Source organism: Rana temporaria, chromosome 2 (genome assembly GCF_905171775.1).
Source record: "Rana temporaria chromosome 2, aRanTem1.1, whole genome shotgun sequence".
In the NCBI taxonomy this organism is placed as follows: Eukaryota; Metazoa; Chordata; class Amphibia; order Anura; family Ranidae; genus Rana; species Rana temporaria.
This window is the reverse complement of record NC_053490.1, coordinates 90,258,797-90,269,276: the sequence shown is the minus strand read 5'-3', so window position 1 is coordinate 90,269,276 and position 10,480 is coordinate 90,258,797. Positions and strand designations below refer to the sequence as shown.

The 10,480-nt window shown below is 42.7% G+C and overlaps 1 protein-coding gene across 1 annotated transcript in view; it reads left to right on the top strand.

Annotated features, from left to right (window-relative positions):
• Positions 1–9,800: 9,800 nt before the first annotated feature.
• TNFRSF19 (TNF receptor superfamily member 19) overlaps positions 9,801–10,480 on the top strand; it is a 143,669-nt gene continuing 142,989 nt past the window's right edge. The window contains exon 1 of the mRNA XM_040340516.1: positions 9,801–9,986. The gene's annotated coding sequence lies outside the window, so the exon portion shown is untranslated. The remainder of the gene's footprint in view (positions 9,987–10,480) is intronic.

Genomic DNA, 10,480 nt, shown 5'->3' with positions numbered 1-10,480 from the left:
AAACCGAATTTATTGTAATACAAAGCAGATGCAATAAACTTGACATACCAACTTAAAAAAAAAAACAATGGCATGTTTGTCAAAAATATGATGTACTGTATATTGAAAACAGGCATTTAAAGCATTTGGAACCTATACCAAGAAATGTTTTAGGAGACAGCGAAAAAGCGAAGCCTATCTATCGTAAGTTCTTCTGCCTGGTGTATTAAGGACTAGAACTCCCCCAAAAAAGTTCCATCAACTAATTTTCACTCTTTCACTTATACTGCAAATGATCAGTACACGATCGGAATTTCCGACAAGAAAAGTTTGATGTTAGCTTTTGGTCAGAAAATCCGACCGTGTGTAGGCCCCATCGGACTTTTTCTGTCTGCATTTCCGACAGCAAAAATTTGAGAGCTGGTTCTCAAACTTTCCGACGAGAAAAGTTCTTGTTGGAAATTCCGATCATCTGTATGCAATTCCGACGCACAAAAAAACACGCATGCTTGGAATCAAGTCAACGCATCCTCGGAATCATTGAACTTAATTGTTCTCGACTTGTTGTAGTGTTGTACATCACCACGTTCTTGACGGTCGGAATTGTGTGTGACCGTATGCATGCAACACAAGTTTGAGCCAAAATTCCATTGGAAAGAAATCCACGGTTTTCTTGTCAGAATTTCCGATCGCGTGGGCTATAGCCAATTGCTCTGGTTACTTGCCATCTGGTAATAGGCTCATTATTCTCGGTGGAGGGACCTCACGATTTGTATAATATGTCACCGGGTGATCCATTATCACAGCACGAGCAACTTTCTAAGGAATATTTCTTTGAACCTCATATTAGAAGCTTCTGCTTATAAATATAAGGACTCTCTTTGGACTTTCTGTTAACCTCTATTCCTTAAAGGAGAGGTTTTTTCACTTATATTAACTTGGCGCGGCTTTTTGTTTATTTATGTTTATTGTGTATCTCGCACGATAGCTGCTGCCTTGAAATCATTGTGTTGCAGCGCAGTTTCTTGTGTTTCTGTACTCTGAACACAGTGTCTGCTGGGAAACTGAGTCCGAGGGTGAGAGAACGTTCGTGATAGGCGGAACTGTGTCTGCTGAGAAACACCTATCACGAAAGGGACCAGGAGGAGACCGTGACTTTTGAACAATGGACGCCCGCAGCCTGTCAATAATTTCAGGTACACTGACTCTGGCACAGTGAGGCTGCAATGGGCACAGTGAGGTTCACACAGTGAGGTTGCAATGGGCACAGTGAGGATGGGCACAGGGAGGTTGCAATGGGCACAGTGAGGTTGCGATGGGCACAGTGAGGTTGCGATGGGCACAGTGGGGCGTGCAAATGGGTATTGTTGACCCTCTTTTCCACTTACAGTAGCTGCTGCATTCTCACCCTCGGCTTATACTCGAGTCAATACTTTTTCCCAGTTTTTTTGTGATAAAATTAGGTACCTCGGCTTATACTCGGGTCGGCTTATACTCAAGTATATACGGTACTTGAGTCTAGGAACTGATGTGACTGTATAGTATGTAAATTGACTGGGCTATATTCATACCTGTAATAAATAAACTTTTATGGAAATACTTTGTTGAAATGAATGGTCTCTAGCGAGTAGCGACAAGCTCTCTTATTTAAATATATGCTGTAGAGGAGTAAAAAGGGGTTGTAAAGGTTCATCTTTTATTTTCTAAATTGGTTCCTTTAAGCTCGTGCATTGTTGGTTCACTTACCTTTTCCTTTGATTTCCCTTCTAAATGTTTTTTTTCTTTGTTTGAATTTCTCACTTCCTGTTTCTCCTCAGTAAGCTTTCCACCATCATCCGAGCGGTGGAAAGTCATTTAGAACAGCTTACTGAGGAGGAACAGGAAGTGAGAAATTCAGACAAAGAAAAAAAACATTTAGAAGGGAAATTTAAGGGAAAAGTAAGTGAACCAACAATGCACTAGCTTAAGTAACCTATTTAGAAAATAAAAAACAAACCTTTACAACCCCTAGGTGGCGGTTGAGTGGTGAGGATGTGACATTTTTGGATGCACAGAAATTGCTAGGAATGGAGGTTTGGAAAATGCAGGGAATGTTCAGTTATTACCTGATGTGATCACGGATGGACACAGCTGTCAATCCCAGCAGCAGGAATAAGTAAATTCTTTCTGCTGGGATTTGCAGTGCAGTTAAACACCCATATAAATGGAGACTTATTGTGATATGCAATACAGGCTGCATGAGATTTGCAACACTAAAGCTGGATATGCACGATCCAACTTTTTCTGTTTGATTTCCTTTAGATTTACCTTTAAGTGGAGGTTCACCCTAAAAACATTTTTCGAACATTACATTACATTGTGCTCACTTCCAACATTGACAGTATGCTGATTTTTTTTTTTTGCTGTACATACCGTCGCATAGCTATTTCCCCCCCCCGGCTTCCGGGTAGTGGCTCGGGAGTGGGCGTTCCTATGCAGAGGCTAAGTGATTGACATGATGACAAAAACTTCCCCCCCGCGTCACCAGTTTCCGAAAGAAGCCGAACGTTGGTGCACAGGCGCCGTATAGCGCCGTATAGAGCCGACTCGCAGTTCGGCTTCTTTCGGAAACTCGTGATGCGCCTTATGCGCCGGGGGGAAGTTTTTGTCATCACGTCAATCACTTAGCCTCTGCATAGGAACGCCCACTCCCGCGGGAGCCACTACCCGGAAGCCGGGGGGGGGGGGGGGGAAATAGCTATACGACGGTATGTACAGCAAAAAATAAAAAAAAAATCAGCATACTGTCAATGTTGGAAGTGAGCACAATGTAATGTTAGAAAAATGTTTTTAGGGTGAACCTCCGCTTTAAAACGGTGTTCCAGCCGCAATTATTATTTTTTTTAAAAGTCAGCCGCTACCAACACTGTAGCTGCTGACTTTTAATAAAGCACACTTACGTGTCCAGGGAGCCCGCGATATCGACCCACCAAAGGCCGATCCGTCCATTGGATCAGGCGCCCGCACCGCCATCCTAAGGGAAACCTGACAATTGTTTACGATGGTCAATATCATGCGTTTAGCCAGTTTTACATTCTAGAATTTTCTAGATATACCGTAATACATTTGCTCCCTCAGACTCTTCACTCTTGTATAAACAAGGTGCGTATAGCTTTTTACTGTGTGCGATCGTTATTATCATTAAAGCCAAACATTTATTTCACTTCAGCGGAAAAAAGATTTAGAAGAGCAAATAGTAAGGGATAAAAGAAAACTGTCAGAATGGGACATTACTTCACACCTAATTTAGAAATCTACTATCTACAGGTCACTGGTAATGTAAACTAGCACTTGTCTCGTGTAAACACAAGAGCTGCAGGATATTGATAGCTTTTCAAAGTTTCACTCTCAATGTTGCCATTAATCCATTCAGAAAGATCTCATGTGCTTACTAAAAGATATGTGAAATAGCTGGATGGAAAGAAAAAAATATTTCTGATATTGTTTACATTTTTGTTTACAAATATAATGGGCCAGATTCAGAAAGACTTACAGCGGGCGTATCAGTAGATACACCGTAGTAAGTCCTAATCTGAGCCCGCGCAAATTTAAGCGTATGCTCATAATGAGATACGCTTAAATGTTGCTAAGATACGACCGGCGTAAGGCACTTACACCGTCGTATCTTAGATGCATATTTACGCTGGCCGCTAGGTGGCGTTCCCGTTGTTAAATATGCAAATGAGCAAATACGCCGATTCACGAACGTACGCCAGGCCGGCGTATCTGTTTACATCGTTTGCGTAAGACTTAGGCCCGGCGTAACATTACCCCTGCTATATTGAGGCGCAGCCAATGTTAAAGGGTCACTAAAGGAATTTTTTTTTTAGCTAAATAGCTTCCTTTACCTTACTGCAGTCCTGGTTTCATGTCCTCATTGTTAGTTTTTGCTTTGAAGTAGCTGTAATTCTGCTGTGATCTCCACACTTCCTGGTTGCCCGTTTCCTTATAACCATCATACTGGGAGCTTTCTCACGGTGGTCTAAGCTGTCATTACTGTGTGTCTAAAACTCCTCAGAACCAATCAGATTCATTTTAAAAACAAAACACTGCCCTGGATTTGTTGTTTTTGTTCTGTAAGTCTTCCCGACTCACCTCTCACCCAGAAATTCATGTATGTACCTTAAAAACCGAACGTGAAACTAGAGGCACATTATATGATAGATTAAATTCAATTTTAATCATTTTTAAAAGGAATCAGTTCACTTTTATGTCTCTATACCCAATAAACAGTCATTTCAGCAAAAAAAAATGTTTTCCTTTAGTGACCCTTTAAAGCGGGAGTTCACCCATTTAAAAAAAAAAAAAAAAATCTCCCCTTAGCTTCCTGCTCGTTCGGTCTAGGGGAATCGGCTATTTATATTAAAATATGTGCAGTACTTACCCGTTTTCGAGCTGCATCTTCTTCCGTCGCTTCCGGGTATGGGTCTTCGGGAGCGGGCGTTCCTTCTTGATTGACATTCTTCCGAGAGGCTTCCGACGGTCGCATCCATCGCGTCACTCGTAGCCGAAAGAAGCCGAACGTCGGTGCGGCTCTATACTGCGCCTGCGCACCGACGTTCGGCTTCTTTCGGAAAATCGTGACGCGATGGATGCGACCGTCGGAAGCCTCTCGGAAACCTGTCAATCAAGAAGGAACGCCCATTCCCGAAGCCCATACCCGGAAGCGACGGAGAGGATGCGTCTCGTAAACGGGTAAGTACTGCACATATTTTAAAATAAATAGCCGATTCCCCTAGTAATAACGAGCAGGAATCTAAGGGGGAAAAGTGCCCTCTAAGGGTGAACCCCCGCTTTAAGTATGGACGTCGGGACAGATGTAATTTACATTGTTTGCGTAAGTCGATTCACAATTGAGCTGGGCGTAAGTTACGCTCTCGTCACTTTCATTGACAATCAGCGACGTGATTTGGAGCATGCGCACTGGGATTCAGTCGCGGCCGGCACATGCGCAGTTCGTTCGGCGTGGGGACGCGCTTGATTTAAATGATACACGCCCCCTACCCGCCGAATTTGAATTCCACCGGGTGATTTACGCTACGCCGCCTCAACTTTACAGGCAAGTGCTTTGTGAATAAAGCACTTGCCTGAAAAACTTTTTTTGCGGCGTAACGTAAATGACATACGTTACGCCAATATAAAGATCCGCTCTCCTACCTGAATCTGGTCCATTATATGTACCGTGCCTTGAAAAAGAATTCATACCCCATGAAATTTTCCACATTTTGTCATGTTACAACAAAAAAAAAAAAAAACGTAAAAATGTATTTTATTGGGATTTTATGTGATAGACCAACACAAAGTGGCACATAATTGTGAAGTTAAAGAAAATGATAAATGGTTTTACATTTTTATTACAAATAATTATGTGAAAAGTGTGGAGTACATTTGTATTCATACCCCCCCCGGAGTCAATACTTTGTAGAACCACCTTTCACTGCAATTACAGCTGCAAGTCTTTTTGGGGATGTCTCTACCAGCTTTGCACATCTAGAGAGTGTTATTTTTGCCCATTCTTCTTGGCAAAATAGCTCAAGCTCTGTCAGATGAATGGAAAGCATCTGTGAGCAGCCCGCAGGATAACAAGCCCCGGGGGCACGCATCATGGCGATCGGTGGTGTGGTGTGTCAGTCTGACAACTCAATTTGTAGCTGCTGGCTTTTATAGGAAAAAACGGGTGCACCTCCGCTTTAAACACAGTGGCGGCTGGCGCTCCACCTGACCCCTCCCATGCATTCAGTCAGTCAAACCCCCTCCCTGTCACCCGTTGATCAGTCAGTTAATCAAATCCCTAACCCCGTCCACCCATTAGCCCCGCACTTACCCCATCCAGGTCGCGGGCAGCTTTGGCAGGTTTACCGCGCGTCTCCTCTTTGGTGCCTCCCCCTGCTCCCGGCCAATACGGTCGCTTCTCCTCTCGGCCAATCGGGTCTTAAGACCTGCTTGCTGAGAGGAGAATCAGGAAGATTCTCCAAAGTCAGAGCGATTGTCGCATCAGTGTGAACTGGGCCTTACTTGGGAACCATCGGCGCCAGTTTTGAAAAATCAAAAGCATTCAAAAACAGTGATCTTGGCGTTTTGTATGCTTTTAGGCTGCATTTACAAATGTAAATGTACAAATGTAGTGTATTTGTATTGTATTTTCAAATGACAAATGTACTGAATAAGCGAAAATCGTACGAGAAACATTTTTGTGCTTGCACCATTAGATAATATCGGATGAACTATTGTGATCGGCTATCGAAAGCTGTGTAATAATGATCAGATTATCTTACGATCGCTTTGAAAGTGTGTACGGGCCTATACACACGATCTGAAAATCGTATGAAAAATACAGATTTCTAATAGTTCATCCTATATTATCCGTTCGGACAAACATGAACATTTTTCTGGTATGATTTTTGTTTAAACAGTACAGTACAGTTATCGTCCGAAAATGCAATATAAATACACTACAACACATTACATCATGGTTGCGACTAGAATTAGCGACCTGGCGCCCGGGGAAGGAAGCTTAGGTCTGCAGAAGGCCGCAAAGCCGCGGACTCAATTACCTGTGTCTCTGTGCGCCCCCACCTCCCCCACCGCACGATCGTGGCGGGCGGCTCCGGCCGGTAATTGAGGACACGGCTTTGCGGCCTTCTGCAGGACTATGCTTGCTTCTGTGATCTGGCGCCATCTTGTGGTGGCCGTTGGCATGACAAGTATACCAGCAATTCTAATGGAGCTTCCCCAGTGTTTTTACTGCCATCTCCTTCCCTCTAATTAGAGCCGCTAAACATTATATATATATATATATATATATATATATATATATATATATATATATATATATATATATATATATATATATATATATATATATATATATATATATATATATATATATATAATTTTATTCTAACACCCTAGAGAATAGAATGGCGGTCGTTGCAATACTTTCTGTCACACCGTATTTGGGCAGCGGTCTTACAAGCGCACTTTTTTGGGAAGAAATACACTTTTTTTTTTATTAAAAAATAAGACAACAGTAAAGTTAGCCCAATTATTTTTTTATATTGTGAAAGATAATGTTACGCCGAGTAAATTGATACCCAACATGTCAAGCTTCAAAATTGCGTCCGCTCGTGGAATGGCGACAAACTTCTCCATAGGCGACGTTTAAAAAATTCTACAGGTTGCATGTTTTGAGTTACAGAGGAGGTTGAGGGCTAGAATTATTGCTCTCGCTCTACCAATCGTGTGGTTTGAACACCGTTTACATATACGGGCGCTACTCACGTATGCGTTCACTTCTGCGCGCGAGCTCGGCGGGACGGGGCGCGTTTTCTGGCTCCTAGATTCCAAGCAAATTTGTCAAACCCTGCATTATATCACTTCCAAATGTTTCATCTGTTGTATTTTTGTAACTTTAGTAACTGTATACAGTGTAGTGTGTTGTGTCTCCTGTATACACAGTGTAGTGTGTTGTATCTCCTTTATACACAGTGTAGTGTGTTGTATCTCCTGTATACAGTGTAGTGTGTTGTGTCTCCTTTATACACAGTGTAGTGTGTTGTGTCTCCTGTATACAGAATGTAGTGTGTTGTGTCTCCTGTATACACAGTGTAGTGTGTTGTATCTCCTGTAAACAGTGTAGTGTGTTGTATCTCCTGTAAACAGTGTAGTGTGTTGTGTCTCCTGTATACACAGTGTAGTGTGTTGTATCTCCTGTATACACAGTGTAGTGTGTTGTGTTTCCTGTATACACAGTGTAGTGTGTTGTGTCCCCTGTATACACAGTGTAGTGTGTTGCATCTCCTTTATACACAGTGTAGTGTGTTGTGTCTCCTGTATACAGTGTAGTGTGTTGTATCTCCTTTATACACAGTGTAGTGTGTTGTGTCTCCTGTATACAGTGTAGTGTGTTGTATCTCCTGTATACACAGTGTAGTAATGTGTTGTGTCTCCTGTATACAGTGTGTGTTGTGTCTCCTGTATAGTGTAGTGTCTCCTGTATACACAGTGTAGTGTGTTGTGTCTCCTGTATACACAGTGTAGTGTGTTGTGTCTCCTGTATACAGTGTAGTGTGTTGTGTCTCCTTTATACACAGTGTAGTGTGTTGTATCTCCTTTATACACAGTGTAGTGTGTTGTGTCTCCTTTATACACAGTGTAGTGTTGTGTCTCCTTTATTCACAGTGTAGTGTGCTGTGTCTCCTTTATACACAGTGTAGTGTGTTGTGTCTGCTTTATACACAGTGTAGTGTGTTGTGTCTCCTGTATACAGAATGTAGTGTGTTCTGTCTCCTGTATACACAGTGTAGTGTGCTGTATCTCCTGTATACACAGTGTAGTGTGTTGTATCTCCTGTATATATACACAGTGTAGTGTGTTGTATCTCCTGTATACACAGTGTAGTGTGTTGTATCTCCTGTATATATACACAGTGTAGTGTGTTGTATCTCCTGTATACACAGTGTAGTGTGTTGTGTCTCCTGTATACCGAATGTAGTGTGTTCCGTCTCCTGTATACACAGTGTAGTGTGTTGTGTCTCCTGTATACAGTGTAGTGTGTTCCGTCTCCTGTATACACAGTGTAGTGTGTTGTATCTCCTGTATACAGTGTAGTGTGTTGTATCTCCTGTATATATACACAGTGTAGTGTGTTGTATCTCTCCTGTATACAGAATGTAGCGTGTTGTATCTCTCATGTATACAGTGTAGTGTGTTATATGATCTCTTGTATATATACACAGTGTAGTGTGTTGTATCTCTCCTGTATACACAGTGTAGTGTGTTGTATCTCCTGTATATATACACAGTGTAGTGTGTTGTATCTCTCCTGTATACACAGTGTAGTGTGTTGTGTCTCCTGTATACACAGTGTAGTGTGTTGTATCTCTCCTGTATACACAGTGCAGTGTGTTGTATATCCTGTATATATACACAGTGTAGTGTGTTGTATCTCCTGTATACACAGTGTAGTGTGTTATATCTCCTGTATATATACACAGTGTAGTGTGTTGTATCTCTCCTGTATACACAGTGTAGTGTGTTGTATCTCCTGTATATATACACAGTGTAGTGTGTTGTATCTCTCCTGTATACACAGTGTAGTGTGTTGTGTCTCCTGTATACAGTGTAGTGTGTTGTATCTCTCCTGTATACACAGTGCAGTGTGTTGTATATCCTGTATATATACACAGTGTAGTGTGTTGTATCTCCTGTATACACAGTGTAGTGTGTTATATCTCCTGTATATATACACAGTGTAGTGTGTTGTATCTCTCCTGTATACACAGTGTAGTGTGTTGTATCTCCTGTATATATACACAGTGTAGTGTGTTGTATCTCTCCTGTATACACAGTGTAGTGTGTTGTGTCTCCTGTATACAGTGTAGTGTGTTGTATCTCTCCTGTATACACAGTGCAGTGTGTTGTATATCCTGTATATATACACAGTGTAGTGTGTTGTATCTCCTGTATACACAGTGTAGTGTGTTATATCTCCTGTATATATACACAGTGTAGTGTGTTGTATCTCTCCTGTATACACAGTGCAGTGTGTTGTATATCCTGTGCTCGGAGCTCTACCATCTCTCTCTATACACCGCTTACCTCCAGCCCCCTCCTCCTCCTCCCAGACCTGAGCGGACACGCCCCCTCTGTGCCTGCAGCCAGTCGGTGTCCTGTGGCTCAGCGCTGCGCCTGCGCAGTACAGGGGGGGGTGTGCTTATACGCCGGGGGACTTTTTTTCGGCAGGACACCTGTCACATGACAAGAGCACCGGGAGGAAGGCGAGGCATGTGAGATGGGCGGTGCCTGTCTCCTAGGAGACGTCTGGGAGCCTCTGAGCTGCCCCGCTGCTCTGGCGGCTCTGTGCTTAGTGCTGCGGGCGGCCGCTCGGGAGCTGATGGCAAGCGGGCTGTGTGCGGCTTGTGTCACCCCGGGGATCTAGTGCGGGACGATCGGGGACCTCCAGACCGGTAAGGTGGGCGGCTGCATGCGGGGACCGGTCCTCCGGTGCGGGTAGAGAGAGAGCGCCAACCTGTAGAATGAAGAGAGTGTGTGTATGGGGCATGGGTTACATATTGTGTGTATTTTTCTATGTGTGTGCGATCATCGTACGATCAGGAACACTCATCGTGTTATATGTGGCTCGTGTATGGAGGCGATCGCTATATCCCTGTATTGTATGATATGTGCGATGGCATCGTCTGATCTCTTCTGCTCCAATCTGATTGTACATCGATTGATAACCACTGCATTGTATTTATTCATCCATCATCAGTTTGTCTCACACACACGCACATTTGTTTTATTGGTCAGAAATTATCAATAAAAATCTGCTGTAGCCAATCAACTTTCCATCATTGAACTTGTTGACAACGCTCACTAGATGGATGATGATGTTTTATTATTATTATTATTATTATTATTATTATTATTATTATTATTATTATTCAGAGTGTGTGTGTGT